The following is a 20,588-nucleotide window of genomic DNA, read 5'->3' on the forward strand; positions in this document are numbered from 1 at the left end:
AAAATATTGCAACTTTGCAATTTGTATTACGTAGTTTTACGTACAGAAAGTCGAGTACGAGTATGTAAAATCTAGTTACAAGTAATGCCAGTATGGGTAACAAACTTATAAATAATTTTCTAATTACTGATAACAACGTACAATAAAATAGATAACTTGCCATTATATACACCACGTAACGTACTTACGTCGCTTTGTTTGAATAACGTTACTAATAACCGTTGCTAATTTATGCAAATGTACGAAAATAAAGTATAATATCGGTATATTACGCTTGTTGTATACTTATTCAGATTATTATCAGTGTTGTCCTATTGCTAATTCAACCTTGTCTTTGAAATGTCGTCAATAGTTCAACGGTTTAGTAGGAAGAACATTTGTAAATACGGGCAGAGTTTTTGTGCCTAGCTCATATGGTTTCATGTTTAATTCGGTGGAGAAAAGGATATCCTCAACAAAAATATACTTTGGATATAATATACTTAAAAGTACAGAAGGCTCACTTCGCAAGGAAGTTTAAATAAATAGCGACTCTTGTTACGAGGCAATAAGGGCACCTTCGCCGCAAAGTGCCGCGTGGAGGGTGCGCGGCTACAACACTTGGGCGCGCTGCTTTAAAAATCCATAATTTTAAATAAAAACACGCGACTGCATCGCTACACCCACGCTGCAGCCGCGCTTCCTCCGCGCGGCCAATTAGCGGCTTTGAAGGCGCCCTAAAAGTGATATAGCTAATGCCTCTTATTCTACCTTCTAAACTCGTTTCTCTTAAAAGATCGAAGGAGATCGAAGCACGCCTTTAAAGCCCTTGGTTCTATGTAGCGAACTATGTAGAAACAGCAGTTTTTCAAAATCCCCACGTTTTTTGGCGATAAATCAAGGGCTATTTTTTTGGATTAGCCAATTTTTAGGATTCCGCACCTCAAAAGGAAAAAAGGAATCCTTATAAGATCACTTTGTTGTATGTCTGTCTTGACCGGTTTTATTCATAAAAGGATAGCATCTCACCAGTAGAGTTTTCGAGTATTTTAATAGTTAGTAATTAGTATACAAGTTCCAAATAATTTCATTCGACCTGGGTATCCGAGCATAGTCTGGAGTAAGGTCGTCCTATTGATTTGATGCAATCATCTTAACAGGGCTCTCTCCGTCACTCGTTTCATACAATCGTAGTTCCAATTTCATTTGAATATTAAGCAATTAAAGTCCATGAAATTTTGCAGACATATTCTAGAAACTAATATCTGTGTCTGTGGTATTTTAGATTTTTCTAAAAATATGTAGTTTTAAAATTACAGGTGCTCAAAGATTTGTATGAAAATTTTTAAGACCGCGTAACTTTGAAACCGAATATTTTAACAGAAATCTGGAAAACCACAGACATAGATATTAGTTTCTAGAATATGTCTGCAAAATTTCATGGACTTTGGTTGCTTAATATTCAAATGAAATTGGAACTACGATTGTATGAAACGAGTGACGGAGAGAGCCCTCTTAATCACTAGTTCCTTCAGACAGACAACTAAAAATTAATACCTCTCTTTATGCAAAAATAATTAAGTCATTAATTAATTATAAAAGGTGTTTAATTAACTGCGGAAATGAATTTTCTTTGCAACATTTTTCCAACACACTTGATACTAGACATCCTCTGATCTCGAAAGCTTATAATCACTCTAATTATAGCCCACACCGAAGGAAGCTTGATTTTTCTCTTTTCCAAGTGCAGTTAAAGAGCAATTAAAGTAAAAGTGCCACTTCCTTAACGAAGGTCCCACGGCGCGTGTCGGAAGAGACATCCAATGATTCAATAGAACTTGTACATGAGAAAGTTTGTATAAAAAATGTTTGTCTTAGAAACCGTAGGGTATAATAGATTACTCTATTTATGGGTATTGGATTGTGTCAATAAATCGATTTGAATGGAGCAAAAAGTCAATGACAATGCTTTTATTTGTTTATTTAGCTTGGGTTGGTTTACCGGCAAGTCAACTATATACTCCAGAGTATTCTTTTAATGGAGTATTGTGTAAGTTTCTTGTTCCTAAAGACCAGCTCGTATGTAAAATCTTTTCTAGTCTAGAATGATCTCGAAATGCTACTATATGTTTCCCGCGACTTCGTCCGCGTGGATTTAGGTTTTGTAAGGTCCCTTGGGAACTCTCCGATATTCATATACGTTGATGGTAATAATATGTCAGAAACCAAGTACCAACAACAACTGCAAGCAAAGTTTCAACTCAATAGAATGAGCGATAATCCGTATAGGTAATGAAAGTTCTGTATAAGAAGACTGAATGTATGTATAATGATTAATAAATAGTAACATATTAATTTACTAATCGGATTTCGATATATCGATAATAATCAAGTATCGAGATTCCAATATCAAGGTTGATGAGTATCGAGAAATCGTCTCTCCGTGAAACGTCGTTAGCGCAATCGAGCGCGCTCTCGCAGTTTCTACTACTTTAAAAGTATCTACACACTAAGCCAACTTCGCGTCCAATTGAGGAGCCGAAGAACAAAGTGGTGTAACTGCACGAAATTTTACAGGAAGTGCAAAAAACTGAATAGAATCTGTCGAATCTTTAAAATAATTGTACCGTTTTGATCGAAATCAATTCTAAACTATGTTAGACCATTTTGCTTAAAAATGAGTTCAAGTATGTATTCATTGATCAAACTCACTGACTGGACTCAAATTTAGTACAGCTTAGGCCGTTTTGCTAGGAAATGAGTTCAGATTTGTATTCAGTGCACCAAAAAAGATTTTGATCCGTAGGATAATTACACTCAAGCTTATTAGCTTCTCGATTTATAATTGACAAAGTTGCATGGAAGTAATCGCCATTTCAAGTTACATTACTAATTTAATATTATACTACATATATTTATATTATCATACTATATTTCACTATACTATATTTCATCGGCGCGGTGGGGGAGTGCTCACTTACTCATAAGGCAAAATTTGTTCTACATAAAGTGAAGACGTTTCACTTTATATATCCTGAGTTCCAGCTTAGTTAATATAGGTATTAGAGGGATAGAGAGAGCTAACTCATGCCAAAATGATTTACAACTATATGAGTGGTTATTGGTTATGCTAGATTCCGACATGGGAAGTGACACTGCTAAAAAAAAGATTCCGACGAATTGAGAACCTGCTCCTTTTTTGGAAGTCGGTTAAAAATATATGATCGCTGTGGGCTTGATAAGAAAGCTCAAAATCACTCAGTAATAGAGAGCCATGATTAGAATATCTCTTTACGATCTAATTCATTAGAAATAAGCAGAACCTTTTAGAATAATCAACATAACATCTCTTTTGAGTCGCGAATCTAAAGTGACTAATCTATCAAGATTTTGAGGTTTCAATGGCGACCCAATTCAGGGAAACGCCGCGTTGGATTCGAAGTCAGCTGAGTGTGTATGAGGCTTTATGACTTAATCTGTAACAAATGACTAGCTTTTTGCTTGCGACTTCGCTTATTATTGGCAATTTGTTATGTTTAGAGTTGATTGATGATGTTACATCTATTTTCTAAAGCACCGTTATTACAGTTTGTTTATCGAAATAGGTACGTACTTATTATTTAGATACTGTTGTTTTATTTTGTTTGTTGTAAATCAATGCTTTAAGCTCTCTATTGTATACATTACTCTTATATGAAAACTATGCTTTTGTTTGCGTCAAAATAGGTTTGGCCATTCCGAAGATTAGCCCGTTCAAACGACCGACACTTCAATTTTATTTATTAGTATAGATTATTGGGCATTGCTTCCATATAACTTAAAGTATAAAAACTTTAAACGTAGCTTTCAGTACGCCAGCCTTGATACAAATGCTTGATATCAAATACCTGGCATTCACTCTATAACAATATTAATAAAAAGTAATAACGAAATGTACATTACAGTTTAATTGCGCTGATTGTCGTTCAAAATTATATCAATTTTAGTGTTTTAGTGGTTGTAATAACTAAGACATTTTATTAATTGGGTTGAATTTTTTTTTTTTTTTTGTATAAATATAGTCAAAATATTTTATTTATAAAGATGAATTGAAAGAATGAAAAAAAGATGATTGTTCGCGTGGGTTTAGATTTTTAAAATCCCGTAGGAACCCGGGATGCAAGCTAACTCGTTACCTTTCGTCAAGATCGGTTCAGATAGAGCGACACACTTTCGCGTTTATAATGATTATGTACCTACTTACTAGTATGGATTATCCTTAAATAGTTTATTTAAAACGAATTCGCAAGCCGAACCACCTTAGTTTGCCCCGTCATCGTCATAACTAACTTTATATTGTTTTATAAATAAAATAGGAAAGAATAAATATCTATATTAGAATAATAAGTTAATAAGTCCACCCGTACAAAGCCGGGATGAGTGATCTAGTATTATTTTAAAAGAAGCACGTCTAGAACTGTTTAATATACCTATTAACACATACTTACCGTCAATTTCACAACTTTTTGAATATTGCCCAATAAATATACTTAAATTCCCGCAAATTTCACGTAGACAATTCGAATTAAATAAAACGAAGACAATTTTTGATTGAGCACGTTTTAATTACCTACTAAAGATAAAATAATTAGCAACAACTCCTTTTACACGAATGCGCACTTAATGTTACTCAAAAAGTTACGATGCAATGTTACAGATTTTAATCGGTCAAGGCGCCAATTTGCGCGTGATTGCAAAAATTATTCCGCCTTCAATTTAGTAAATAAATAACATTGTATTATAGGCATGGAATATGAAACTACAAGTAAGTAGCTATTGTTTAACTTCAGAAAACTATTAAGAAAATTAATAAAAATAATATGAATACAAGTGTAAATTAAAAATTTATAACACCCCCGACAGGAGTGGGCTGAAATCTAAATAGGTCAATTTCCTCTAGTAGCAATTTTGTTATACCAGCCAGCTCCCAGAATAAGTTGCACAGGTATATTAGGTAAATCGAAGCGGATCTTATTGTAGACCTATTTGCAAAGATAGACAGATTTATCTGTTTTTGCGCATACTATCCTTTTGGAAAATAAATTGGTCATAAAAAACACCTGCTTCATATTTTGCATAAAAAGTAAAAATACTCGACAACTCACCACTTTCTACCAAAAATGCTAAGCATAAATTTTAAAAAATATTTAAAACGTTGTACGTCTTCATAAGGTAAATAAAAATTGTTATATCACTTTAAAAAGCCAACACTTTCTTTTCAAACATAGACTTAATTATAATGGTTTAGAAATTAGCTCAGAAGTTAGAATTAAAATTAATGACGCGCGCAAGCTTGTTAGGCATTGCTACCGGAACATATAAAAGTGCTTCCGATATACTTAAATTTTATTATAATAAATGCATATTTACACTTTCATTCACCGAATTGGCGCAGTGAATATGAGCGCTGTGTCTTATAAGTGGGCGGTTCCAGGTTCGATTCTCGATAGGGGGAAATTCGGGAATTTAAAATTTTTTGATCTCGTGGGAGGCTTCTGCCGTGGCTAGTTACCACCCTACTGGCAAAGCCGTGCCACCAAGCGATTTAGAGTTCCGATACGATACCGTGTATAAACCAATAATAGGTGAAACTTTCAAACCATTTCCAAGTTATACCGCTCAAACCTAGACCGAATCATCACTTACGACCACTCAGAGTTCAACACAATGGAAGCCACTGAGCTCAAAACAGTATATTTTGAATTTTTCCATTTTTGTTTTCGACTAACGATATACTTACTCAGAATAGATAACGTTGAATGTCAATATGAAAGGGAAAATTTATAAAGATCTATACACACTAAGAAGGGCACAAAATACTGCTTTTATAATGTTAATTATAGGTCTTATTAATTATGTATCTTTTCGTTTCTCGTAACATAAGACAGAAACGGTGTAAGAGGCTTATTAAAGGTGGATGAAGCTTCGAGAATAATCAAATACCTCTAGGTATTTTTAAAAAACTCCGTCCACATTACATGATATTTGCGGAACTTCAAATTCGGCCTTGATATTTACGCGCACTTTCGTTCCCCGAACAAAAAATGTCAATTTGCATAACACGTACACGAAACACGTCTTGGCTAGGCTGTCTGTACGTTTTCTCTCGCTACCTACGAGTTTACTCATGATGACACTGGGTTTGACACAAATGGGCTTATGAATAAAACTTGTTATCATCATGATCAATGTATTTCCGCCCCACTACTGAGTACGGGTCTCCTCTCAGAATGAGAAGGGTTTAGGCCATAGTCTGCCACGCTGGCCCAGTGCGGATTGGCAGTCTTCACACACACCTTTGAGAACATGGAGAACTCTCAGGCCTGCAGGTTTCCTTACGATGTTTTCCATTATCGTTAAAGCAAGTGATATTTAATTGCTTAAAACACACATAACTGAAAAGTTAGTGGTGCGTACCCGGGATAGAACCCCTGACCTCCGATTAGGAGGCGGACGTTCTAACCACTAGGCTATCACGAATTCTTGTTATGCTGTAGCTATCAAGATATTTTCCCTTGATCAACTTAATATGAACAGTGTGCAAAGCTGGCAAAGGTTAAAAATAATGATACGTTTTGTTTTAAAATCGGCTGTATCAGGCCTATAGTTGACATGTTTGTCTTACTTTTTTTTTTTGTTGATACCTATTAAAAAAATGTGTTTATTTTTGTCTGCTATAAAGTACAATAAAGTTTATGATTTATTTGATAGTTAATATGCCAGCGACTTCCTCGGCGTGGATTTAGGTGTTTTAAAAATCCCGTGGGAACTCTTTGATTTTCGTGGATAAAAAATAGCCTATGTACGTTTCCGAGATGCAAGCTAATATAATATGTAACTATAGTTTTTCCACGTGGAACTTGGTTACAGTTATTTCTCCGGTAACCTGTTGTAGTTTACGTGAAATTTTTGGGTCTTGTCTCTGTATGCGATCAACTTTAAACAGCATCATCACTTTCTATAAGATATCATACTGCTAGTCAAGCGTAAAACCAGTCATAAATTTAATAAATAACGCTCACTACTACCACAAAAACTAAACTCATCTACAGATTTATAATGAATATGGACAATATAAAATTCTTAGCAGTAACTTATCTGAAGTTACTTAAAAAATGTGTTTTACACACATCATAAATTACAGAAAGCAAATAGCGTGACTATCCTACAATGATTCTACACCTGTTCGTAATTCGAGAATGGCATAAGTAAGGTGACGATGTTTTTGTGAATGAAAGTGGGACAGTCGCTAAAGGTAAAGCAAGTCACAAAATTGCACAAGCCTTAAGCCTTAAGAGGGATCTCTCCGTCACTCTCTTCATACAAACGTAGTTCCAATCTCATTTGAATATTAAGCAACCAAAGTTCATGAAATCTTACAGACATATTCTAGAAACTAATATCAATGTCTGTGGTTTCCAGATTTCTATTAAAATATTCGGTTTCAAAGTTACGAGGTCTTAAAAATTCACATACAAATCTTTGAGCCCCTGTAATTTTAAAACTACATATTTTTAGAAAAATCTAAAACGCCACAGGCACAGATATTAGTTTCTAGAATATGTCTGCAAAATTTCATGGACTTTGGTTGCTTAATATTCAAATGAAATTGGAACTACGATTGTATGGAGTAAGTGACGGAGAGAACCCTGTTAAAGTTAGCACACAATACATTTTTCAATACTAAAAATATATTTGATGGTTTTTGTTGAGTAGCTTTCTTCTAAGAAATGCTGATGACCTCGACTCTGCTTATGCACTCCTCTAAACGACTATATAGTCATCGTCATCATTATCATCATCTTTAGCCGATAGAATTCAGACATAGGGACTTTGGTAGGGACTTCCACACGCCTTGCGCCGCCTGAATCCAGAAGCTCCCTGCGTTTTGATGTCGTCTGTCCACCTAGTGGGAGGTTTTCCGACGTTGCGCTTTCCAGACCCTAATATCTATCGGTTTTTCGAACTGCAACCCACTCAGCTAATTTGGTTACTCTGTTCTCTTATTAATTTCTTCATTTCTGATTGGATAACATAGTACAAACTCCAAGCATAGCTCTCTCCATCGACCAATGAGTGAGACTGAGCTGACTTATGAGACTTGTAATTAGTGATCATATCTCAAATCCATCACGCATGACACGTATTACCTACAGAATAATTAATGCTAGCATAAAACGTGCTTGCATCAAAACAGAACTGAAAAACAGGTTAGTTAAATAATTCTCTCTGTTACAGTTAAATATCATAAAGTTTGTATGATGATGACAGATATAGCAACTAGGTATCTAGTTGGTAACTGCCATGAAAAATTATAAAATACTAGGGCAAAAAATGATTTACAGTGAGTGAAATAATTATTATATTTTCAAACTAGAACAATCCCACTGAAAGGAAGATTTATGGGCACATTAGACATAATTTTCACCACACAGACGCCGGAACAAATATGCGTATATTAGCATGATATATAGGGGAAAAACGTTGTACAGTAATGGATTTAATTAATACGGAATTTAGACAATTGCCTTGAATAAAGAACTTGTAAATATACAATGTTTTTTTATTCACTGTATCCATACTAAATATTACAAATGCGAAAGTGTGTCTGCCTGTCTGTCTGTCTGCTACGTTTTCACGGCCCAACCGCTAAACCGATTTAAATGAGATTTGGTACAGATATGGGATACATCTCGGGGCTACTTTTTATCCCGGAATATCAAAAAATTCCTACGGGATTTAAAAAAACTGAATCCTCGCGAACAAATGCGAAATAACACGAAAAAAGTAAATACCTAAATTTAAAATGATGTTGCCATTCTAATTTTATTTAATGACGAAAAATGCTTTGATTTAATTCTCAATTTTTTATATTATAATGTTAGACATTTTGATGTTTTTAAATTAAAATGTGATTACTCAATATTTGTAACCTATAAAAGTGTCTGTAACACTTTTGATATTATATTTTATTCAATATTTTAAATTAATTTAAAAACTAGTGTAAAAATTGATTGAGAAATGTATAAATTGCCATCCGTAACGTTAAACCGTGTTTCTTTTTACATTAATACATAAAATGAAAATTGCTTTATAAATAAATATTTATATATTTAGCAACTTAACATTATTTGTAACGGTATGTTATTTTATTTATACGAATAAAAAACTTAATTATAGGAATAAAAAACGCTCGTCGGTATATATTTCTTCTTTAAATCGGTCACCCATTTGCCAGTTAAATTATAACAGTCTACAAAATATAACATTCTACAGTAAAAAAATACTCACGTACATCGTATCTACTCTAATTAAAACTAAGTAACCTACCGACAGATTACAGATAACTTTAGGAGAAGATTATATTTATTACCCGACTGCGACAAAGCCAAAAGGCAGGGTAATGCTTTTAGCAGTCTATGTATGTATCCATAGAGCCTAAACTACTGGGCCGATTTTGATGAATGAGGTGTCAATTGATTCATTGTAAAGGTCCAGCTGACATAAGCTATATTTTATACGAAAAAAAATTGATCTAGCGGATGTTACATCAAAAAAGTGGGGGTCTCCAAAAGTACTTTTTTGCTTTTGTATCGAGTGAGGTGTCAAATGAAAGAGGAGAAAATTCTGAATTCATTGGTATTCATGTATAACAACGTTAAGATACACCAAACGACAGACAAACAATTTTACTCTAATATTTCAGTGTTTCAGGACGATCGCAGTCGGGTTTTAGTTTTTTCATTTCTGCGGTTAGTTTTGGACAGGTCAACTGCAGAGGCAGAATGCTGTTTGCATTATTTCATCGTGCCTGATCTAAGCATTTGAGCGTACCTACTTACTCGTAACGCTATCATCACTTTTTTGTAGCAATCGGAAGAATTATCGTCATGCGCCACGCTTCCTGTCATCGATTGTTCCATTGATCATCTGATTGACATTATTACATACTAGGCCGGCTTATAACTCGATTAACTTTCACCGATGCAATGGTTTCTTTTGGTATTGTGACATTAAACAGGAAAACTGACTGGTTACACGTTAACCTATAATTTGTCTTATTAATTGTCTACCGTTAACCTATTAATAGCAATTAGTAAGCTTGATTTATTAATCTCTTATGATTACCCTATGATCAATAATTAAGGTTAATCATTTCTTTGTTTTATTTTGTTTCTTTCATATTGTATAACTAAGTAGAGACAATAATATAATAGATAGGTTTTTGGCCATTATCTATCTACGATTTTTCTTCTCTCACTACATTTTGTTGAAAGAAATTCTCTACCATTACAAGTAACGTAAATCTATGCAAATTAGTCTACTTTTACAACAATGCGCGATACTTAACAGGGCTCCCTCCGTCACTCGCTTCATATAATCGTAGTTCCAAGTTTTAGATTTTTCTAAAAATATGTAATTTTATAATAATAATAAATAATAATAAATAGGCTTTATTGCTTACTTATTGCTAGTGACAAACATACATTATGTTATAAGTAAATTAAATCTATAAAAAAAAAAAACTAACAATAGCAATAGGCCGCAAACTCAGCATGGCCGAGCATTGATGACAATGCTCAGCGCTGGTTTTCAGTTTGCTCCAAAAAATATTGATTAATAAAATAAAAACGCACCGCGCCCGTTGCGTTCCCTGCTTATTGATCAATATTAAAATGAATACAGTACAACCCAAAAAGAACCTTAAAAACCGTACAGTAGAAAGAAAAATGAAAAGGAGAAAAAAGCACACACATACACATAACAAGCAAAAAAAAAAAAAAAATGAAAATAAAAACTAAACAAGATAAGATCTAAACAAGATGTCCCTTCCCAGCTAGGCCTAACGAATAATATTATTAATAACTTAAATAGTAGTATTATAGACAACAATAATAATAGTATGGTTCCAATTAATCAAGTATCTATGTATTATATAACTAAAATTATTTACATTATGCACTAGTCAGATATATGTATATAAATAAGACTAGGATAGAATATTTAGCATATCTAGCCTTAATTTCATTAATAAGACGTGTAAATAAGTAAGTTAGGTGTAAATAAATTTAGCTGCCTCGATCTGGTCATTTAAATAAAAATTCCTTAATTTCTTTTTTATTGTGATCTCGCTAGTAGGATAATTCCATTCCCGAAGCGGAGGCGGGAGATCGTTCCAAACCTTAGCTGCAGCAAAACGGAAACAGCCCCTGAATCCTGCCTTTTTATGAGTGGGTATAGCCAGCTTCTTTTTTTGCTGAAATCGAGTCGTGCCTCTGTCAACTCGCCAGTGTAGTCTGTCATATAAGTACGGCGGTCGCTTGTTAAATATTACTCTGTGAATCAACATTGCAATGTGTAAGTTCCTACGTGACTTCATACTAAGGATTTTATGGCTATTGATAACAGGTGTAATATGGCCTCTCCTTGGAACATCAAAGCAGAATCTAATGCATGCATTCTGTATGCGTTGAACGGCCTTTTCCGTCTTTTTGAGCAGTCTAGGTCCGTATATAGTATCACAATAATTAAAAGCTGACAAAATAAGAGATTCCACGAGTATCCGCCGGACTCCGACCGTCAAAAAACGCCTTACACCGTATAGTACTTTTAGCTTATAGAAAGCGTTCCTTATCTTAGTGTTAAGATGTTCAATGAATCTTAGGTCTTCATCCATATATAGCCCTAAGTTTCTTGCGATAGCCACATTATCAATAGGCTCGCCTTTTATAGCTATATTTGGTTTTCTCCCTTTTATGATAGCTCTCTGATGCTTACTTCCCAACACCATAAAATTCGTCTTTTTGGCGTTAAGAACTAGTCTATTTTCCTCCGACCATTTAGAAATATAATCCAAGTCCTTATTTATTAATTTTAAAATTACAGGGGCTCAAAAATTTGTATGTAAATTTTTAAGATCGTGTAACTTTGAAACCGAATATTTTAACAGAAATCTGGAAAACCACAGACATAGATAGATAGTTTCTAGAATATGTCTGCAAAATTTCATGGAGTTTGGTTTCTTAATATTCAAATGAAATTGGACCTACGTTTGTATGAAGCGAGTGACGGAGAGATTCCTCTTGATAGGTCACTGGTACGCACTGGAACGTCACTCACTACCCATTGCGACAATCTTACGCTCTTTTAATACTCCTGTAGGTACTTATTCTAAATTCTGTGCTATTACCTTATCTATTTAGATTTCTGTGGATCTAACCATAAGAACCAACCTAGATGGGAAGTGTAGATTGAAACTAACGGTAGTGTGATAGGGTTTCTATTGGTTTCCTAGTAAACACAGTCAGGGTTGGCTCTTTTAATTCTTACATTCTTTGACTATTTTCTACAATAGCACAATAGCAATGATCCTTAATCCTTATATATGACTAGCCGATGCCCGCGACTTCGCCCGCGTGGATTTAGGTTTTTCGAAATCCCGTGGGAACTCTTTGATTTTTCGGGATAAAAAGTAGCCTATGTGCTAATCCTGGATATTATCTATCTCCATTCCAAATTTCAGCCAAATCCGTCCAGTAGTTTTTGCGTGAAGGAGTAACAAACATACACACACACACACACATATACAAACTTTCACCTTTATAATATTAGTGTGATTGCAGCTTCACTTTACAATGAGATAAGTATGTATTTTGGTTTCTGGTACCGATTTTGGGAATTATAATATTATTTGAAAAGATCTCAGAATTTACAATGAATGATCTATTAGAACCTAATAAAATTAAATAGATAACTATTAACTAGATAGGTTTAAAACTAGTCTAGTTTTCATGACTACGTGTTAAATTTTTTCAGTCCTCTTCGTTGATTTGATTTAGTTCAGTAAAATTTCCGTTCTATCAACCCTAAAATCCCTATTTGTATGGAAGTCACATACTTAACCGCAGTATCGATTTTGGATTTAGATTTCGTTACACCACAACCACACCTGATTGCATATTGATACAGATGATAAATATCCTAAATTCAACTAACTGAGAGTCTAACCAAGAAAACTTATCAAGTTGCACCATAAAAAGTTACCAATATATTTAAATAATCAAATCCACCAAAAAACAATCAAAGATGGCTGCATGTGTCAGTATTCTTACCTAATAAGGTTTTGTCCGGGACTTCGTCTGTGTTGGTGTTAGCTGGCGGGCGTGCTCTGCCTTTTTGGGGTGTTTTTTTTTTGTTGAAACTGACTGGAAAGCGCTCTAAGGGGGTGCACGGACGGGGTCCATACTTATATAGTTTAACTAACTTGTTACAAATAGCTACAAACTTGACATTGGCTAATCTTTTGTAAGGTTATTTTTAAAAATTGATTTGAGTTGTCAAAAATAATATAAAATTAATAATTTATCTAATGCAGGTAGATTGATAAAATCGATATTTGGCTCATTCGATGTCATACAATCTGTTGCTAGGAGGCCAACAAGATTGAACTTGCATAAATACGGGTGTTTCGAAGGTTTTAGTTCAGTCTCCTTCTGAGATTCGGAGCGATATCGCATATTTTCGGTATTTGGATTGTGAACTGAATAATTAGATGTTGTGATAGCAATCACGCTCTAATTAAATTATTTATTTTGGCATTAGTTTGTTTAGATTAAAACTCTCGGATAACCTTACACATTAAACTTGTGTTTTTTTGTGTTGGTCTTGGAGAGGACATTCCAATAATTCGATAAAAATATTTAAATAATACCTGCTTTTCTGAGTGACGCCAATACTTTGTACAGCCAGACGAGAGAGGAAAAAAAAAAAGGTTTTGTCCAATTTTACTTTGACTTGTGCAACCCGAAGTACCTAGCTTTGTTTAAGTTATCGAATGTAACTGTCCTTAACATTAATTCCCTTTGGTGCAACTGGTAATAGACCGTTGTGGTGGTGTGGCACTACTAAAAGGCATTAAACAAAATAAGAAGAAGAAGGTAATAGACATGGTCTTCTCCTTCTTCTTTTTAACCCCCGACCCAAAAAGAGGGGTGTTATAAATAAGTTTGACGTGTGTATCTGTGTATCTGTCTGTGGCATCGTAGCTCCTAAACTAATGAACCAAATTTAATTTTTTTTTTGTTTGAAAGGTTTAAAAATTAAAAATTTATAACACCCCCGACAAGTGAAGGTTACAGTAACTAGAAAAGAGCTGATAACTTTCAAACGGCTGAACCGATTTTCTTGGACTATAACTAAGAACACTCTCGATCAAGCCACCTTTCAAACAAAAAAAAAACTAAATTAAAATCGTTTCATTAATTTAGGAGCTACGATGCCACAGACAGATACACTGATATACACGTCAAACTTATAACACCCTTATTTTTGGGTCGGGTATTAAAAATGAATTAATTTCGTGTAATATTATAATTTACGAGTGTTAGGTATGTGATTTAAGATAACATAACAAAATACGTTTCAATAATTAACATTTCATTCAGATTTTAAACATAAATTACAACTTTATGGAGTAATAAATATATTCCATATGAATTTGTTTTGACAGATTAATATATCGAATCATATTACATTTCATTGGGGAAGCGTTCTTTGAAGGTTCTCTGACTTCATACTGTAGAACGCTTGTTCTGTTTGTTTTTTTTTTTTTTCAGGGTCGATTTTTTAATCATAATATAACTTTTATCTGAGAAATATATTTGACATATTGACAGATTTTCGATGCAAAAACTGTCAAACCTTTGAATTTATTCCTCAGATAAAAGTTATTTGAAGATTGAAAAATCGGCCCTTATTGCCCTTAAATAAGTAATTGGTGTTTGTTCCTTTTCAGGACGAAACTCGTTTCCGTTGTGAAAATATAATGTTATATGTATTTTTAACCCCGACCCAAAAAGAGGGGTGTTGTAAGTTTGACATGTGTATCTGTGTATCTGTCTGTGGTATCGTAGTTCCTAAAGTAATGAACCGATTTTAATTTAGTTTTTTTTGTTTGAAAGGTGGCTTGATCGAGAGTGTTCTTAGCTATAATCCAAGAAAATCGGTTCAGCCGTTTGAAAGTTATCTAAAATATATTTAAAAATTTATAACACCCCCCACAAGCGAAGGTTACAGTAACTAGAAAAGAGCTGATAACTTATAGCTAAGAACACTCTCAATCAAGCCACCTTTCAAACAAAAAAAAAACAAAATTAGAATCGGTTCATTAATTTAGGAGCTGCGATGCCACAGTCCTCTTTTTGGGTCGGGGGTTAAAAATGTGAGCATCGAGTAAACACTAGAAAATTCGGTGGTAATGCCTACGTACGTAGTTAGGTACTTATACTTACTAATACATAATTTTCTACTTTAAACAATTTACCACATAGAAAACAGTGTCAACACAACAATGGCTGCGGTTTTGTGAAAGCTCACCTAAAATTGGGTAGGTATATTTACCTCACTAGAAATTTCACTAACAACATAGAATGTACCTTGGTATTCAATTACTAGTCGTAGAGGCATTATTTCACTAGGTATCAAACCCATCAGTTACTAAACCCATCGCCAACCCACTTTTAAGAATGAGAAGAAACTAGGCTATATACTCACTAGCGGGGTGATTCCCTAACTCAGTGTCTAACAATATATGATAGCCACCGAGATCATTTTTTAATCCATTGAAGGTTTTCTATGTAACAATATTTTAATATCACCCAGTGAAGCAGCAATGTAAAACCTACCTCGGTGGCTATCATTCAGTGTTAGACACCGATTTAGTGAATCACGTAGCTGGTAAAGTCACATGCTGGCCAAGTGCGGATCATACTGGTGGGTATGATGAGATTGTGAATTAAATGGAAAAAATTGTTCCATCTGACCATCTGACAGCTTCCGTGGCATGCGCTACAGAAATAGATAGTTAAAGCTACACGAAAAAATGTATGGATAATTGGATAGTTACTCATGCGAAGCCAGGGCAAGTCACTAGTTAAGTATACAAAAACTCAACAGTGGGAAATCACACTTCACACTAATATTATAAAGCCGAAAGTTGGTATGTGTGTGTGTGTGTGTGTGTGTGTGTGTGTGTGTTTGTTACTCCTTCACGCAAAAACTACCAGACGGATTTGGCTGAAATTTGGAATGGAGATAGATAATATCCTGGATTAGCACAGAGGCTACTTTTTATCCCGGAAAATCAAAGAGTTTCCACGGGATTTCGAAAAACCTAAATCCACGCGGGCGAAGCCGCGGGCATCGGCTAGTACCATATAAAACTACTAAAATATACATAATTTTTGACATAAAATATCAAGTTATTCAAAAACATCTTCCTATGTACGACTATCAATAATCTCGCACCAGGCTATTACTTAAAAGGAAGTGGTCACATTAATCGAATAACTGAATATTCAGCAAGGACAAGAAATGTATTGCAATACATTAACTTGAAGGTAACATCACAGAGCAAGGGTGTGATATAACAAACAGAGGTTCGACGAAGTTAACAGACAGAGCGAAAGAGACCCGAACTGGCCGACTATCGCCTAGTGACGAAACGGGACGCAATTTTCAAAAACTCAAAATTTAAAAGCCCCCGACATAAAAACCTCTATAAGAAAACTAGAAAAGAGCCGATAACTTTCGAACGGCTGAACCGATTTTCTTCGATTATAGCTAAGAACACTCTCGATCAAGCCACGTTTCAAACAAAAAATCTAAATTAAAATCGGTCCATTCGTTTAGGAGCTACGATGCCACAGCCAGATACACAGATATACACGTCAAACTTATAACACCCCTCTTTTTGGGTCGGGGTAAAAAATATGCATATTTAGACGTTAGTAACTTTTAACATAAGCAATATTTCTTTAAAATTAAAACGTATCAGCATAGTTCTTTATTATATCTACAACATTTCCAAATTATGAAAATTGGACTACATTTACCCATTTTCATAATTTTTAAAACGTTATCGCTGTTTGTATGAACATTTACAACTAGACTCTCCTCTTGAGGCCCTGTGTTGAAGAGTCGTTGTGGTCGTCATTTACCATGAGATCAAAGGCGTCGGTCTACTATGTCTCTCTTTGTACTGTGGCAATAATAAGTACCTTGTAAGTTGTAATGCTATATTGCTTAACGGTAATGCATTTTGTAATTAACGGTGGTAATTTCCAATAATAAGCTTATGGCCCAGCTGTATTGTTAGTGGAAATTTAATTCGTTTACTATCGTAAATTATAATTTTTTTTCATACAGCCTTATAAAAAACTTGAGGTTTTTTTATTCGAGTTTTCAAATTTTGGGTTGCATAAGTAGGTCTGTCTGTCTGTCCGCTATCTTTTTACGGCCCAACAGTTTAACTGATTTTGATGAAAGACACAGAGTTACCTTACATCTCAGGAAAGGACATGGCCTACTTTTGATATTGCAATATCAAAAAGTTCCTACGAGATGTTTAAAAACCTATATCCACGGGAACGAAGTCGCGGGCTTCAACTAGTACCTAATAAAATATATCAATCGAATATGAATTACAAATTCGACAGATAGCTGCAAGGTGGTTGTAAGCCAATAAATTGCCGCTAAGTAATGGGCATAACGACAAACAATGATCTGAGGCCAGTCTTCCCACGCTTTCTGCCCGCCTTCCTTCGTTAGCATTCGTTATTGACGAGTAGCCGTGATTATAATATTGATAAAATGCATAAACATTTACGTTTATTGATTCTTATATAGAGAGTAGGCTAGTTGTGAGTTGTAAAGCTTCAGCCACACTTGCGCGTCATAAACGTGGGAGTTAAATATCGTAGGAGGCGTCCGTCGCACGGCTGATGACGTTCCCGCTTCGCTTTCGTCGCGCAGGTTTGGATGATGGATAACAGTTGTTGACCCAAGTTCCCAGTCAATGCCGACTTTGAAGAATCAAAGATCGTTACCAGTTATCCTGCATGTATGTAGCCTCCGCGCTAACCCTAAATGTCGACCTGTCGCGAACTTTATATACATGAAGAATGCTATATCGTAATATCACTAACACCTGATTTGTCGTTAACATCAGAATCTATATTGCACCAATTTTACTCTAAGAGTCGTATACAAACCGATAAGAGTCATCGTATCAATGCCTCAAAAAAATTCCACTATTAGGTCAAGATAGCATTCCGATTTCGGTGATAGCTACCAGTGATGGATACCAGTGATACCCAATTTTTATTAATATGAATTCATAGTATAGGCGACCAAAATCGCGGCAACCTATCGAGCCGTTGCCAATCGCCGAAGTCTGACCTGTAGCTCGATTCCGGAAAACCTGCATCAATCATTGTTATTTATTACAATCGCAATTGTTGTTATTGGCTAATTTAATGCTATTCTTGTGGCAACAATGCATTGTAGCCAATAGTGAGCGAGCGTCAACCAATCAGAGATGATTGCTATCGTAACATTGTAGCATTCTACCGCAATCGATCTGGTACTTGATTGCGATTGTAATAATTGATTGATGCAGGTTTTCGGGAATCGACCTGCTTGAATGCTTTAGTTGCATGTTGCTTATTACCTAGACCGCGCATAAACCTCGTCAAAGAAGTGCCTTCCATGCAGCTTTTTCTTCACAATATAACATGCCAGTAACTTTGAACTAGTATGCGGGCTAGTTATGTAAGTCACCTTGGCCGCCTACAGTGCGATGGGGCTATTCAATGATAACATTCCGTAGATGGAATGGTCACCGTTAAGTAATCCGCCACCGGGGTCGTTAATTATCCCAGTCGTTTGCCACATAGTTAGCTACATACATCTGTACACTCACATCACACACAAGTCACTTAGGGCCGATTTCACCAGCGGTTAACTGACGTTAAATAAAGTGGGCGTAATGACAGTTCTTGTATTGAAAACTTGCTAAAATATAAATTTTTCTCTCGGATAAGACTTTTTACGTTGGTGAAATCGGACCTTAGTAATAGTATTTTGTAAGTTTTTAGGATTTCGTACCCGAAGGATACCAACTCGCACTTGGCCGGTTTTTTGGGTTCCGTATCTTTAGACAAAAGGAACCCTTGTAGGATCACTTTTTGTCTGGCTGTCAAGACCGCCACAGGAATCAAAACCTATAATGTACTACCCGTTGACCTAGAATCATGAAAGGCAAGATATCTTATAGCAAATTTAACTAGTAAAGGAAAAATTCCAAAAACCGTGGATTTTTGGATTTACATCACAAAAAAGTGTTATTTCTTGTATAGTAGTCCAGCTCGCACTTGACTGTCTTTTGAAGGTACCAATATTGTTAGGTGTCGAGAAAAACGGAAGCCTGAAAGTGTGCCATAGCCTAGTCTCTTTGTCAAATTAGACATACATAAAAATCGCAAAATGTACGGAAACTGAGCAAAAAAACCAGCCAAGTGCGAGTCAGACTCGCGCACTGAGGGTTCCATACTCTGGTATTTTTTTCAACATTTTGCCTGATAAATCAAAAACTATTATGCATAAAAATAAATAAAAATCTGTTTTAGAATGTACAGGTAAAGCCTTTTTATGATATGGTACCCTACTTGGTATAGTTATCTTACTTTGAAAATTGAAACATATTTTAATTTTTTTTTAAATGATGTGACCACAAATTCGCGGTTTTCAGATTTATTCCTATACTTGTGCTATAGACCTACCTACCTGCCAAATTTCATGATTCTAGGTCAACGGGAAGTACCCTATAGGTTTCTTGACAGACAGACAGACAACAAAGTAAGTGATCCTATAAGGGTTCCGTTTTTCCTTTTGAGGTACGGAACCTTAAAAACCTAGAATTTCTCCTTCAGTACGATAAATTACAAATTGTTAAGCTACATTAACACTGATTGAATGCAATAACAAGGAACCGATTCAATTAAAAGCTTGGGATATTTATTTCTTTACTAAACACAATTGTCGGTGTTCAACCGTTGCCTGGTCACGACGCGGCCCGACCTTGTAAGGCTAGCAAGGCGCCCCGACCGGTTCTATTGAGCCTGAATCGATACACAGACGCGACAGAACATATATATATTAATTATATATATATGGTAAAGCCGTTTGAAGACAAAAAGCTCATCCGGACTAAGCTTTTTTAAAGTTCCGTATCTGAAAAGGAAAAACGGAACCCTTAAGGATCACCTTGTTGTCTGTCTGTCTGTCCGTCTGTCGTGTCTGTTAAGGAAACCTATATGGTACTTCCCGTTGACCTGGAATCATGTTTGGAAGGTAGGTCTTTTAGCACCAGTAAAGGTTATAAATAATAAAAAATTACGTTAAAATAAGCACGATGGACCGACGATATAAAGCGGCTGGCGGAAAGTGGCTGGATGAGGAAGGCTGAGGACCGGGTGTGGTGGCGCTCTTTAGGTAAGGCCTATGTCCAACAGTGGACGTCCACAGGCTGATGATGATGATGATAACTCCGAAAAGTTAGAGGTGCGTGCCCGGGATTGAACCGCCGACTTTCCAAAAAGAAGGCAGACGTCTTAACCAATAGTTTATCACTGCTATAATATTCTACCGCAGATCAGTCACTTATTCTTTTTTTTCTTTCTTAGCCCTTGTTCCATTGTTGGACACAGGCCTCCTCACGTGCACGCCATTCT

General features: G+C 35.3%; 1 protein-coding gene and 1 long non-coding RNA gene across 3 annotated transcripts in view; both read left to right on the plus strand.

Moving 5' to 3' along the window:
- Nucleotides 1–20,588, plus strand: part of LOC123876095 (glutaredoxin domain-containing cysteine-rich protein CG31559-like) — a 101,652-nt gene that overhangs the window by 54,501 nt on the left and 26,563 nt on the right. The window lies entirely within an intron of this gene.
- LOC123876096 lies at nt 4,356–20,243 on the plus strand. The gene is made up of 3 exons (XR_006798257.1): nt 4,356–4,406; nt 8,303–8,309; nt 20,233–20,243. It is a non-coding gene; the product is annotated as an uncharacterized LOC123876096 (long non-coding RNA).

This window comes from Maniola jurtina, chromosome 21 (genome assembly GCF_905333055.1).
Source record: "Maniola jurtina chromosome 21, ilManJurt1.1, whole genome shotgun sequence".
NCBI lineage: Eukaryota > Metazoa > Arthropoda > Insecta > Lepidoptera > Nymphalidae > Maniola > Maniola jurtina.